Source organism: Nannospalax galili, unplaced genomic scaffold (genome assembly GCF_000622305.1).
Source record: "Nannospalax galili isolate Female #2095 unplaced genomic scaffold, S.galili_v1.0 scaffold1533, whole genome shotgun sequence".
In the NCBI taxonomy this organism is placed as follows: Eukaryota; Metazoa; Chordata; class Mammalia; order Rodentia; family Spalacidae; genus Nannospalax; species Nannospalax galili.
Genome location: NW_008333397.1, coordinates 25,667 through 40,211, shown reverse-complemented (window position 1 = coordinate 40,211; position 14,545 = coordinate 25,667). Strand labels below are relative to the sequence as shown.

General features: G+C 44.2%; 1 protein-coding gene across 1 annotated transcript in view; it reads right to left on the bottom strand.

The window, feature by feature from the left end:
- Znf592 (zinc finger protein 592) overlaps positions 1 to 9,662 on the bottom strand; it is a 35,735-nt gene extending 26,073 nt beyond the window's left edge. Inside the window, exon 1 of the mRNA XM_008828170.2 lies at positions 9,557 to 9,662. The gene's annotated coding sequence lies outside the window, so the exon portion shown is untranslated. The remainder of the gene's footprint in view (positions 1 to 9,556) is intronic.
- Between the last annotated feature and the right edge of the window lie 4,883 nt (positions 9,663 to 14,545).

Below are 14,545 nucleotides of genomic sequence, written 5' to 3'. Positions count from 1 at the left end.
AAAAAAAAAAAGCTTCAGCATAGACTGATATCTGCAACTTGAACACAGTAGCCAAAGTTGGGAAGATCTATGGACCTTGCCTGGGGACACCCCAGGAAAGAGATCATAAACAGAAGCCTAGGACCAATTGCTCATAAAGCAGAGTGTTTGGCAGAAGATCACCCTGAAGTATCTCACACCTTGAGATGATTTTTAGTTTTTTTGAGATAAGGTCTCCCTGTAGCCCCAGCTGGCCTGGAACTCACTATGTAGACCAGGCTGGCCTTGAACTCATAGAGGTCCACCTGCCTCTGCCTCCAGAGTGCTGGGATTAAAGGTGTGTGCTACCATGCTTGGCTTTTGAAAATGATTTTTAAAAGGGGTCTCATATTCAAAATATTTTGGAAACAATAATCTAGCAGAGAAAGCTAAGTGTAGGCTCCATAAAGAAGAGGCTTATCTGGCTTATTTTCACTGCATTCCACACTGGGTACTCAATAAATTTTGTTGAAGCAACAGAGTAAAACTTTCACATTTGAAAATGGTTTTAAAGCTGTTTCAAAGCAAAATGAGAGTTTAAAGACAACTTCCAGCTCAATAGCAGAATGCTTGCCTAGCATTTGCTAGGCCCTGAGTTCAATCTCTAGCACCATAAAACAGTATCAACAAAATTTTATTTTTAGAATAATAAGGTTAATCAAGCTGTTCAATAAAGAGGCCTGGGCATCATTTTATACTGTTCCCTTAAAATATAACATTGCTTATTTCATTATAAGCTCAAGGCCTACCTGGTCAACTTAGCAAGACTTTGTCTCAAAATAAAAAAAATAGACACAGAGGTTGGACTGGTTAAGCATCTGCCTAGCACCTGCAATGTCCTAGGTTCAATCTCCAGTGCTTGCTATAACAAAAGGAAGGAAAGGGGAAGGAGAAGGAAAAAAAAAAAAAAAAAAGACCAGGAAGAGATCCTGAGAAATGAGAGCAGAGTTATAAAACAGATTGGGGGAGGGAGTAGCAATGAGATTCAGCTGATAAAGACACTTTGCCACTAAGCCTGATGATCTGAGTTGGAGCTCTGGGACCCACATGGTAGGAGAGAACCAACTCCAAATTGTGTCCTATGACCTCCACAGACATGCCATGGAATGCATGCATGAGCACATGCACATACACACACACACACACACACACACACACACACACACAGAGTGTGCACGAACACTAAATAAATGTAATAAAAGCAATAGGATATCAGGGAGGCAGAGGCACTTCAAAAGCATTAAGAAAAGCCTGACCTCCATTTATTCATTATGTTCTATCAAACAGGACAGAGAAGCCCACAACAGCTGCAGACTGACACAGGAAAGGAAAAAACAGCATGAGTTAGGAACATTGTACTGTGAGACCATAAAAATGAGTTTTCTTCAAATCTTGCCATGATATTTGGACTGGGGCCAGCTGGTTGACAGGCAGGCAGGCAGGCAGGGAGGGAGGCAGGGAGTCACGGAGAAGGAGAGACAGGGAGGCAAAATTTGTTGAACTCTTAACTCTGTCTCTGAGGTAACTGATCTGCTTGCATACTGACATCATCCATACTCAATAATTGCTTATAATGGTTAAGAATTTTTTAAAATATTTTATTTATTTTTATGTATTTGAGTGTACTGCCGGCATGTATGTATAAGTATGCCATGCAGTGCAACACAGAGGTCAGAAGACGGCATTGGATTCCCTGGAACTGGCATTATGGACGGTTGTTAACTACCATGTGGGTGCTGGGAATCGAATCCAGGTCCTCTGCAGGAGTAGTCAGTACTCTTAACTGCTGAGCCATCTCTTCAGTGCCATGGTTAAGAATTTTTAAACAGCCGGGTGTGGTGGCGCACCCCTGTAATCCCAGCACTCGGGAGGCAGAGGCAGGCGGATCTCTGTGAGTTCGAGACCACCAGCTGGGGCTACAGGGAGACCCTGTCTCAAAGACAAAAAAAAAAAAAAAAAAAAAAAAAAAAAAAAAAGAAAAAGAAGGGCATCCTAGGGGATAGCAAAGTAACTTGAGTTGGGATTGGTGGCCTATACCCTTAATCCCAGTACTCAGGGGGTCAGAGGCAGGTGGATCTCTGTGAATTCTAAGACAGCCAGGGCTATGTAGTGAGACCATTTATTTATTTATTTGTTTATTTATTTAGTCTTTTTGAGACAGAATCTCCCTGTAGCCCCAGCTAGCCTGGACCAGGTTGGCCTTGATCTCAGAGATCTCCCACCAGAATGAGGCTATATATTCAAAATAAAATAGAACAAAAAACCCTTTAAGCTATGAAGGTGCAGGAATGCCAAGTGAGTCACAGCTAAGACAAAAAGGAGAAAGATTTAAAGAAAGAGGAGAGATGAGAGGGGAGGGGATAAGAAAAGTTGTTATTTAGTAGAAGCTAAAACCAGAGGTAGGGGCAAGGTAGAAGAACTTCTGTACCTGGAATGGAAGTTAGGCATGGGAGAAGACAGAATGAGCAAGTTAGCTCAAGAGCCAGTCACTGCTCCCAAGACCCGAAGAAGCTTTAGCCTGGACTCTGGCAAGAAGAATGGTCACAGAGACATTGCTTCCATGGATGGTATTAAAAGGAAAACAGCAAAACACTAACTAAAGGAAATGGGGGTGGGAAGCCTACAAATTGGGGGGGGGGTGAACCTAGAACAAAGCCTAGGAATGGTAGGGCTGGAAAAATAAGGAATCGTGAACCATAGGAACTGCTTTCACCCGTGTTGTCAACAATTGTCTTTGCGAAGACTTCTGGCAGGCCTTGATTAAAATGTAAAATTAATGTAACCTTAAGGACCCCTGAGCCCTTGAACAGACAAGGCTACAACAGCTGGAAAATTCATGTGCATCTAATAAATTTCTACATAATATTAATTCCCAAGGTAAACAAGCAGATCCTTCCATACACATATCACAGTCCTCCTAAACATAATCTAGACTTGCTTATAGGTCAAGTGACCACCCTCAGAAAATCACACGTTTTGAATCATTCCATGAGAACCGGGTGTTCAAACTATTAGCAAAAACTAGCTCAGAAAGTCTCAGCAGAAGGTAAGAAGGTCTTTGCAAGACCCAAAGCAAAAATTTTCAGTCGTCTTTTCTTGTCACTAGCTCCTTGGATATACATTTTGCCAGAATAATTGCTATAAAATACACATTGGGTCAGAGATATCCCACTCAAAATCCCCATTATCTTTAGCTAGAGAGCCAAGCACTCTCGGCCTCATGGAGATCACTAGTCTGATCTGGCCTCTGCTCACCTCCAGCTACCCCTCATTCTCACCATGTTCTCTTACCCTTCTTCACACCTGTCTCAGGGCCAAAGCTGTAGAATAGAATACCTGGCAGCACAGCCTCACGTGGCCCCAGGCCCTAAATCTGCCTGTCACTAGCCCCTAGCTTCAGCTCCAGAGTCCTTCCTTTGGGATACCTTCTCTTGAGTGCACAGTCCTCTGCCCCACCTTGCTCCTTCCCCACTTTCTCCTGATACCTGGGGTTTCCTTTTTCTACTGAGCTCCTCCCACAGTGGGCTGGAATCAAGAATTTTCTCATCAGTCCTTCCCATCAGTCTGTGAATTTTTCCAGAGCTACTATTTTTAGGACCTACAATACCTGGTTCCTAATTCAGGGGAGGGTATGCAGGGGGCATCTGCTGTCCTCTCTTAACTACTCCCAGAACCATTCCTAGATATCTGCCTCTCATTACCTGCGTAATACACCTGACCTTACCTGCCCTGCCCAAGGTGTCTTTCTCCCACCCCCACCTCCACATGCCTTTTCTGCCCAAAGATCCTAGCTCCCCAAACAATTCTATGGAAGGCGTTCCAACAGGAGTCCATAGGACGCAGGAGCTAAATGGGACTTCCAAAATTATCTGGTCTAGCAGCTTCCAACCAAGTGCTGCTGCAGACTGCTACTGGCTGTTAAAAATAACAGTAACAACATATGAGTGGCTCAACATAGATGCCCAGACTCCCCCAACAACCCCCAGCCCCACTCCCAGTCACAGTGATTCTGACTTAGTAGGGCTCAGAGAGGAAGTTTATCCATTGGTTACAAAAGCTGGTGCTTATGGGAAACAAAGCTGAAGGCCGAGTCCCTACTCTTGGAGCTCATGCCAGCCACCAAACACATGCTTTACTACTTGCCTACAACCCAGCCCCTAAAAGAGAAATCTTCAGGGGTCATATGGCCTTGTTAGTGGGAAGGGGCCTATCAGAAGTAGTCCTTGTTTATGAATCCTGGGCTCCTGAAGGAGCTAATTAAATCCAAATATTTCATCAGTGGAAAAATGCAGGCCAGGTCCCATGATAAAGACATGTGTCTTAAGGTGGAATCAGTGAGACACCCGTGAAGTTAGAAGGCTAGCTCTTAAGAACCAGGAGCTGGGAACCAGAGGATAGGCACAGGTTAGCCTGAATCTTAAGGGAATACAGCTGTATCAACAAACTAAACCCCACTGAATTATGTACCTTAAAGGTACTGCATACCATGTGAGTTTTCCTCAATAAAGCTGTTGTATTAAAAAAAGGAACAACAGTGGAGGAAGCAGCGATTATACAGCCTTGAAATCTGGCTGAGTAGAAACTAGGGCTAGGCAGCAACATCTAGAGCTGGGCACTTTGATAAAATCTGATAGTTTGTAATCTGCATCCATTTTGCCTTGCCTTACAAACAGATCTCAGAACTACCTGGGCATTCTACTTTATGAGAAGCATATCCAGACACCCAGAGAAAGGGGGATAGTACTCCTTGTTCACACATCTTGGGTCCTTCCTACTGAACTTTGCAAAAGCACCATGTCTTGGTAATGGGGACCCCCAAATTTAAACAAGAAGTCAAATGACCTCAGACTTGCTAGGAACCAAGCCTCCACTCCTGGGCAGAAGTGGCCATTCCAAAGTACTACTCTGGGCACAGAGGCACATGTCTTTAATTCCACTGCTCAGGAGGCAGACAGATCTCTGTGAGACCAAGGCCAGCCTAGTCTCTATAACAAGTTCCAGAACAGCTGGGGCCATAGGGAGACCCTGTCTCAAAAACAAGAAAAAAGGAAAGAAAAAAAAAAAAACAAACCCAAAACCAATGGAACCACCACCCCATCTCTGGTGTCATTGTTTGGTGGTTCTGAAGCTCCCTTATCCAGTTCCATCTACCACAAGCAAGCAAGAGTCTCAAAGATTTAAAATTAAAACGTCAGGTGTGCTGGCACATGCCTTTAATCCCAGTACTTGGGAGGCTGAGGCACGTAGATCTCTGTGAGTTCAAGGCCAGCCTGGTCTATATAGTGAGTTCCAGGCCAGTTGGGGCTACAAGGAGACCCTATCTCAAAAAAGACAAAAATAAATAAATAAAATGTGAAACATTTGTGGGGTTACAAGGAACATGTTGCTAGTCTGGACTATGTCTGTGGCTGCCACAGAAGTTAGGAACTAGTAAAGGAAGGGTCTAAGGAAGTTTCCCTCCCAGGTATTCCACTGTCCCTTTCTCACCAGCCTCCAGACATATGAACAGATGTTCCTCAGCTTACAATGGGGTTATATTGCCCCCAACTCATTCATTGTTAAGTTGAAAATATCAAATAGAGTTGGACGTGGTGGTGCATGCCTTTAGTCCCAGCACCTGGGAGGCAGAGGTAAGCAGATCTCTGTGAGTTCAAGGTCAGCCTGGTCTACATAGTGAGTTCCAGGCCAGCTGGGGCTACAGGGAGACCCTGTCTCAAAAAAGGCCAAAAAAGAAAATATCATAAATTAAAACAATATAAGCCCTAGCACTGGGCCTGGTGGCCCATACCTTTAATCCCAGCGCTCAAGAGGCAGAGGCAGGCAGATGTCTGTGAGTTTGAAGTCAGCCTGGTCTACATAGTAAATCCCAAGCCAGCTGGAGCTTCAGGGAGACCCTGTCTCAAAAAGACCAAAACAAAAACAAACAAACAAACAAACAAAAAAACAAAGAAAAAACCCCAGGGAATGACAAGATCGGGTTAAGGTGCTTTGCCGCCAAACCTGATGGCCTCTGAGTTTGATCCTCAGGACCCAGATGGTGGAAAGAGGATCAACTCCTGAAAACTGTCCCCTCTCCTCCATACACACACAATGGCAAATGCAAAATAGCCTACTGATATGATTTGAATGTATCAGAGACACTATTTATTTATTTATTTAATTTATTTATTATTGGTCTTTTTGAAACTGAGTCTCCCTGTGGCCTGGAAGTTGCTATGTAGACCAGGCTGGCCTATTTGAACTCAAGAGATCTGCCTGCCTCTGCCTCCCAAGTGCTGGGATCAAAGGCGTCAGCCACCACACCTAGACCAGAGACACATCCTGAAATTTAATGGCTATGGTGACAGCATTAACAGATAGGGTTTGATTTTTTTCCTGGGTTTGGGGAGATAGGAGGATGACACAGAATCATGTAGCCAGGCTGGCCTTAAACTAAAGCAAGAAGCCAGTAACCTCACATTTGCTGGGAACCAAACCTCCACTCCTAAGCAAGGGGCCCCCTGATCCTCCTGCTCTACCTCCAAAGGTCTGAGAACACATGTAGCCTGGGGTGGAGTTAAGAGGAAATTAGGCCCTAAGGGTTCTGCTCTCCAGAATGAATTAACAAGGCAGGAGCCATTCTTATAGTAAAAACACTGAGTTCAACCAGGTTTTCTACCTCTCATACATGTCCACTAACCCATCTGACATAGTACAAAGGCCCTCCCCTCACCAGAGGTGACCCTTTGATCTTGGGTTTCCCAGGCTCTAGAACCATGAGCCAAATAAACTATTGTTTATATATGACTTGGTCTATGGTATTCTGTTACAGCAACAGAAAACAGGTTAAGAAAGCATCGAAGTTTGGCCACACAATACACTGTATGGCATGGGTGCTTCACCCTTGTGATCTTATGGCTGACCAGAAGCTATGGCTCACTGCCACTGCCCAGCAGAAACTGCCTAACAACAGTCAGAAATGATGAGAATTGAGAATCAGAAGTGTCTCTACTGAATGCACATCACTGTAAAATCAAACCAGAGACATTAGGAACTGCCAGTACTCTTCCCTTTCTCCTCTTCCTCCCCCATTCCCTTCTCATGTGCTTGCTAACAGAGATGTTATCTTCCTCCCTCCCTCCCTCCCACCTACCCTCTTCATCTCTCCTTTCTCCAGAGATCTGGGTGGCCTCTCACCATAACTGCTCAGCCCTAAGGCAGTCAGCCTTCAGCCCTGGCTTTCAGCAGGAAAGCTGGCAGTCAAGGCAGCCTCTCACCAACAACCCAGCATGACTCTAGACTCAACATCCAGCCAGCTATGTTCACTAGAGTGTCCACGGCAACATCCTTATTGATCCCAGGGAATATGGAATCAACTACCTGTCTTTCTATCATCAAACAAAATGGAACAGTTTTTTGTTAGCTAGATGCATAGGCACACACCTCTAGTTCCCTGAAACAGGAGGATCCCTTGAGCCCAAGAGTTTGAGGCCCACTACCGCAACGCCTTAAAACCCTGTCTTAAAAAACAAAGTCAGTTGTGGTAGTGTATGCCTTTGATTCCAGCACTAGGGGAAACAGAGACAGAGGCAGAGGCAGGTGTATCTCTGTGATTTGAGGCCAGCCTAGTCTCCATAGTGACTTCCAGGCCAGCTGTGGCTACAGGGAGACCCTGTCTCAAAAAGGCAACCCCGCCCCCCCCCAAAAAAAAACTTTTTTTTTTGATGTTTGAGACAGGGTCTCCCTGTAGCCCCAGCTGGCCTGGAACTCACTATGTAGATCAGGCTGACCTCAAACTCACAGGATCTGCCTGCCAAGTGCTGGGACTAAAGGCATGTGTATGCCCAGCTACCTTCCATCTTTTAAAAAAATATTATTGCTGGGCGTGGTGGTGCACGCCTTTAATCCCAGCACTTGGGAAGCAGATCTTTCTGAGTTCGAGGCAAGCCTGGTCTACATAGTGAATTCCAGGACAGCTGGGGCTACAAGGAGACCCTGTCTCAAAAAGACAAAAAAATATATATTTTTTTAAATTTTTTAGTTGTATGAATGTATAGTTCACATGTATGTAAGTGCACCCGTGTCATACAATGCCCAAGGAGGTCAGAAGAGGGCATAAAATCCCTAGAATTGGAGTTTGAGACCATTGTTAGCTGGCATGTGGGTGCTGGGAATTGAACCCAGGTCCTCTGTAAGAGCAGCCAGAGCCCTTGACTGATGAGCTATCTCTCTAGCCCCAGCCTTTCTCATTGTTTAAAAGACACAGTGAAATGCTTAGAGAGAAAAGATTTGCCTCAAAATAACATAAAACAGGGAGGGCATATAAATTAAACAATACTGGCCATAAACTGTTAACTGTTGAGTATGAAACAGAGGGGTTTTTTTTCTTTTTTTTTGGGGGGGGGCTCTTTTTGAGACAGAATCTCCCTGTAGCCCCAGGTGGCCTGGAACTCACTATGTAGACCAGGCTGGCCTTGAACTCACAGAGGTCTGCCTGCCTCTGCCTTCCTAGTGCTGGGACTAAAGGTGTGTACCACCACACCTGGTGAAACACAGAGGTTTTGTCCAATTATTATTTTTTCTACATTTGTATGTTTTAGGACAATAGTCCCTTGGCCTAGTGGACTCTGTGGGTTAAACTAGATAAGCACCAAGGTTACACCCATCAGGATTATTATAATTGACAAACAAAAAAATAAGAACTGCTGGTTAGGCGCTAGAGAGGTAGCTCAGCAACTAAGAGTGCTTCCTGCTTTCCAGAAGACCAGAGTTCAGTTCCCAGCACCCACATCAGGCAGCTAACTACCTATAACCCCAGCTTCAGGGAAATCCTATGCACTCCTCTGGCTTCTGTAGGCACCTGCATACACATGCACTCTTTAACAGACAGACACATAGACACACAAACACAAAATGATATTTGCATATTCATGTTGACAGTAGCAATATTCACAATGCCCAAGAATCAGGTGATGAACAGATAAACAAAATGCAAAATAAGTGGATTATTATTAAGTCTTAAAAAGGTTGGCAGTTGGGAATGTAGCCCAGTGATAGAGTACTTGCCTAGCATACATAAATCCCTGTGTTCTATCCATATCACTAAGGGAAGGGAGAGAGGGAGAGAGGAAGAGAGAGAGGGAAAGAGGGCAGGAAGGCCAGAGGGAGGGAGGGAGATTCTGACACACTGCAATATGGACAAACTTTGAAAACATTACGTTAAATGATATAAGCCAGATACAATAAGGCAAATATTGAATTATCCCACTTATATGACAGCCCTAGAGCAGGCAAATTCATACACAGAAAGTAGAATGATGGCTGCCGAGTGTAGAGGAAGGAGAGACGGAGCTGTTGTTTGATGGAACAGAGCTGCAGTATGGAAGACGGATGGTCCGGATACCTACACAATTGAGAATGTACTTAATGCCACTGTATATTTAAAACTGGGAAATTTTGTTGTATTTTACCATCAAAACTAAACCCAAGGAACAAAAAAGCTCCTTTGTATCCATACTCAGCTCTTCAAGGCCAGTTCAGGTCAGCCTAGACATCATACCTTAGTGAGGTTCTCAAAACAAGGGTGTGGTGAGCGTTGCTGGGGGAGTAGAGCTGCGGAGAAAGGAAAAACTACCTAGGCACATGGTCTAGTGTCCAAACACCACCTATGGAAAGAAGAAAAACAAAATTTTTAAATGGGTTTCAAGGTAAATGTTAAAGGAAAGAGTGTAAGAAAACTAGCAACAACCATCCAGCGAAATCTCTAATACAAAACCTGTAATACAAATTCAAAGCTGGTTCCAAAGGTAGTAAAAGACTCTTCCCAGCTCCAGATCTGCTCCCCACACCTATCCCAGCAAGGTGGTTCAGAGCATAGCCTCTGCCTATGTTAAATTCCCAGTGATAGCTGATTAGCCATGTGACCTTGGGCAAGAGACTATACCTGTATTTTCCATATGTAAAATGGAGCTACACAAAGATCCAGCGAGTTGATATTTGTAAAGCTCTTGCCACACTGCCTTTCACACAGCAAACAGTGTGAAGTGTTATGCCAACCTCAGTGGCAGTCAGGCTTCCCTTCACATGTTTCAGATCACCATGGAGAAGTGCACTTAGAGGATGGAGACCAGCAAAGTGAAGCTGCTTTACCCACAACTCCTCCAGTGCTCAGGACTCCACCCAGTGAGGCTATAGAGACTATATCAGGGAGCAGGGAATTGGGGAGGGGGGAGCTTGAGAACAGGGAGTGGAGCAGGCAAGCTAGGGAAATCAAAGGTGGGGAAGAGGATTGAGGGGGCACCCACTGATAACTAAGTGATGAGAATGAAAGAAAAAATGTGAATAGCTGGCAGGAAGCCCCACCTCCATTTTTTTAACTAGGCAGTTTTCAACTATGGCTTAACATGAGGATTATCTTGTTATCTGGGGCACTTTGTTCTGAGACACGGACCAACATTATATCAGGTATAAGTACTAGAAAATGAAATGATGGGATGAAAGCTGGGTGTGGTAGTGTACCTATAACCCCAGCACTCACAAGGCTGAGGCAGAAAGATTAAAAGTTAAAGTTCAGCCTGGACTACATGGCTAGCCCCAGAAGCAAAAAAACAAGGAGGGGAGGAGGAGACAGGCAGGGTACTAGGCCCATCAGAAAGTTCTGAATACACCTGGTTATTGACTCCAGGGTAATCTCGGTGCTGCAAGCCATGTGGCTCTGTCTGGGTAGCCAGACAGACTCTGGTGTGCAATAAACAGTCTGTTTAGAGAGAGGAGATAACAGACTTTACTAACCCAGACTGGTTCCTTCTCCCAAGTCACCGTAATCACAGACTCAGGCTTTGATGTATAGGAACTTTACCATTTATAACACAATATTCTCACTTCACAAGAAACTCACCAGTGAGTAAGCCAAAACTAGCAATCAAAGGATGCTCAGGTTCCTGTCGCCAAAGACCAAGCTGCCCCTGTACTCAGCTCTGAACTGGGAGGTCAGGTTTCCCATTTCCCAACATGCTTATTGTCCCAGGATGCACAAATTTTCCTTCAATTTGGTACTGAACTTGACTGTAGTCCTTGCCTTAATAATGACACACCTTAGAATGCTGTCAGACCAAGATTAGAGAACACAGTCCTAGAACATCATTCTAGATTAGAGGCTTTTCCAACAACAAAAACACAAAAGCCTGCCACAGTCAAAGAGATTCTAGGAACTCATTAAATTTAAGCCATTCACTCTACAAATAAAGAAACCAAGGTGAGGTAATTGATTCTGAAAAGATATATAAGCGATAAAGAGTTTTTGTTACCTGGAAGGTTCCTGACATCCCTGGCAAGATCACAAGCCCCTGCCTTAAGGCCTTCTCATTAGGGGGGCTGGTGGCTCCCATTCAGTAACCACTCAAACCTCCATCAAAAGCTGAGCAAAGAGCTTATTTAACTCTTAAATCAGTAATTCTCACCCTGCATGCACACTGGAAACACCTGGGGAGCAGTCCTAATGCCTGACCCCAGCTTAGACCAATTAGTCAGACTCTCTAGGGTAGGCCTGAGAGCTCATACCTTCCTGGTCTCTTTTAAGTACTCTCTGGCCTCCAGGGTTTTTTTCCATTAGCTTCTCTCTTCACCTGATCTCCTCCCTCAGATACTAGCAAGACCAACTCTCACATTTTCAGATCTCTGCAAAGTTCTTTGCATCACTGAGATTTCTCTGATTTCTTTTTATTTTGACACCATTTCTTCTGATGGCCCAAGCTGGTCTCTAACTTGTCATCTTCCTGCTTCAGTCTACCAAGAAACTCCACTTGACTTCTCCATTCATTCACTTATTTGTCTTTTTTATTTACTCGTCTATTTTTACTACATTTATTTTGTCTATGTATGTTATGTCTATGAGCATGTCCCAGTACACGAGGTCAGAAGACAACTAACTCTTGGAAGTCAGCTCTCTCCCTCTACCATGTGGGTCCCAGGAATCAAATTCAGGTTGTTAGTTTTGGTGGCAGACGCTCACTCCTATCCACTCAGCCATCTTGCTGCCCTAATTTCTATTTATTTAAAATAAATCAGAGCCAGCAAGATGGTTCAGTAGATTGCTTGTCATGCTTGATGACCTGAGTTCAATTCTCGGCACCCACACAATAGAAGGCAAGAACAGACTCCAGCAGGTATGCACACGCCTCTATACACCCTCCATAATAAAATAAATGTAATTTTAAAAATTTAAGTCAGGTGTGGTGATGCACACATTTAATCCCACCATTAAAAAAAAATAATAATAAAAGAGGCTGGAGAGATGGCTCAGCAGTTAAGAACACTGACTGCTCTTGCAAAGGACCACAGGGCAATTAACAAGCATCTGTAACTCCAGTTCCAGGGGAATCCAATGACCTTTCTGACTTCCTGGGCATTGCATGGCATGAGTGCACTTATATATATGCAGGCAATACACTCATACACATAAAAAATAAAAATTTTTTTAAAATTTTAAAAGAGGCATGGTGGCACATACCTTTAATCCCAGCACTGGAGAGGCAGAGGCAGGTGAATCTCTGTGAGATCAAGGCCAGTCTGTTCTACATAGCAAGTTCCAGGCCAGCTGGGGATACAGGAAGACCCTGTCCTAATGAAAATTTAAAAAAAAAAAATCCTGGGCTAGAAATGTAACTCAGTGGTAGGGATTTTGCCCAGCATATGCAAGGCTATAGGTTCAATTCCCAGTACAACTACACACGTCCCCCCCAAAAAAAGGAAGACAAAGAAATCTGCCTGCCTACTAAACCATCTACTCACCATCATAACCGCTTTATTTTTATTTATATACTTTCCACCATCTCTCATCCTTAATGTTTTTCTTGTTTACGGTCTATAAATTCCAAGATTACTAGGATATGAGCGCCATGAAGGGGATTTTTTAAAAAACTTGTATGTGTATGAGTGTTTGCCTGCATGTAAGCATACTCTTATCATGCAATGCCCACCGAGGCCAGAAGAGGGCATCAGATTCCCTGGAACTGGAGTTACTGACCTATTGTAAGCCACCATGGGTGGTAAGCCACCATGTGGGTGCTGGAACTGAACCTGGGTCATTGGCAAATGCTCTTTAGCACTCGCTAAGCCATCTTCCCCAGCCAGCCCAAAGGGGATATTTTAATTGTGTACCCTAGAATAGTGCCTGGTACACAGTAGGCCCTCAAGAAAGTAATGGCTGCATAAGAACCAGCAATCTCAGACAGGCATGGCAGAGGCAGGCAGATCTTTGTAAGTTCAAGGCCAGTCTGGTCTACATAGAGAGTTCCAGGCTATTGGGAGACAAAAAAAGGAAAAAAAAAAAAAAAAGAAACAGCAATCTCAAAGCATGACTTGCTGCCAAGCATAGTGGCCTGCACTCAGGACCCAGAGGCAGGAGGATCCACATTTGAGGGATGCCTATATATATACCAGCACTCAGAACACAGAGTCAGATGGCTCTCAGTAAGATAAAGGCCAAAGGCCAGCCTGGTCTACATAGAGAGTTCCAGGCCAGTGGAACTATAGACTGGAATAGGCTGGATCATGTCTCCAACCTCTACTCCTGCCAAGAGCACATGCACACTTACACAAAATAAAAACAAAACCAAAAAATATTGTGCCAGGGCTTGCTTTAGAACAGACTAAGTTTCTGCCCATATGCAGCGACAACATATTAGGAAAGAGACACTGACTGGTTCATGCCAGGTAATCAATCATAAAGCTATTCTCAACTGGAATTCCTAATTCCAAACCAGAAGTTGGAGGGAATATCTTCTTAATTCTGAAACAAGTGAGAGAACAGGTCATGTGAATATGGAAAAGGAGCTTTAGGCGGAGGAAAGAGCAAACAGAAAGGTCCTGAAGCAGGAACAATGGGCATGGGGACAGGACAGGAGGTAGATAAAGGCCACTGCAAGAACAGACTTTTTTCAAAGATTTTTTTTAGGGGCTGGAGAGATGGCTCAGCAGTTAAGAGCACTCACTGACTGCTCTTCAGAGGACCCAGGTTCACTCCCAGCAGCAACATGGTGGCTAATAACCATCCATAACTCCAGTTCCAGGGGATCCAACACCTTCTTCTGACCTCCTCAAGCACTGCACTACAGGGGTGCACCTACACAAATGCAGGCAATATAGGAGACCTTGAACAGGTCTCCTATGTTGAGGTCCACCCACCCAGAGTTCAGTGACCATTGCAGAAGATGGGGCAGAAAGATTTTTAAGAGCCAGGGAAGAGGTGCATGTCTATATGGAATAGTCCTACAGGAGCCAGGGACCCTTTTCATATAAACCTATAGCAATGGTGTCAGCATGCACAAGACCCATACAAACGTAGGCAGACAAAAACCCAGCACAGAACTGTGGAAATGAACAGCAAGCTCCAATCTTAGTTGAAGAATTATTGGCAGGTGATTACTGCTGAGCAGATCTTCCTGAAGAGAGACTCTAGATAGACTGACTAAATCCCAGTGGATGAACTTGCACTGAGGAACATCTCCAGACACTAACTTTACATAATAGGCCTTAATACAAATAGAAT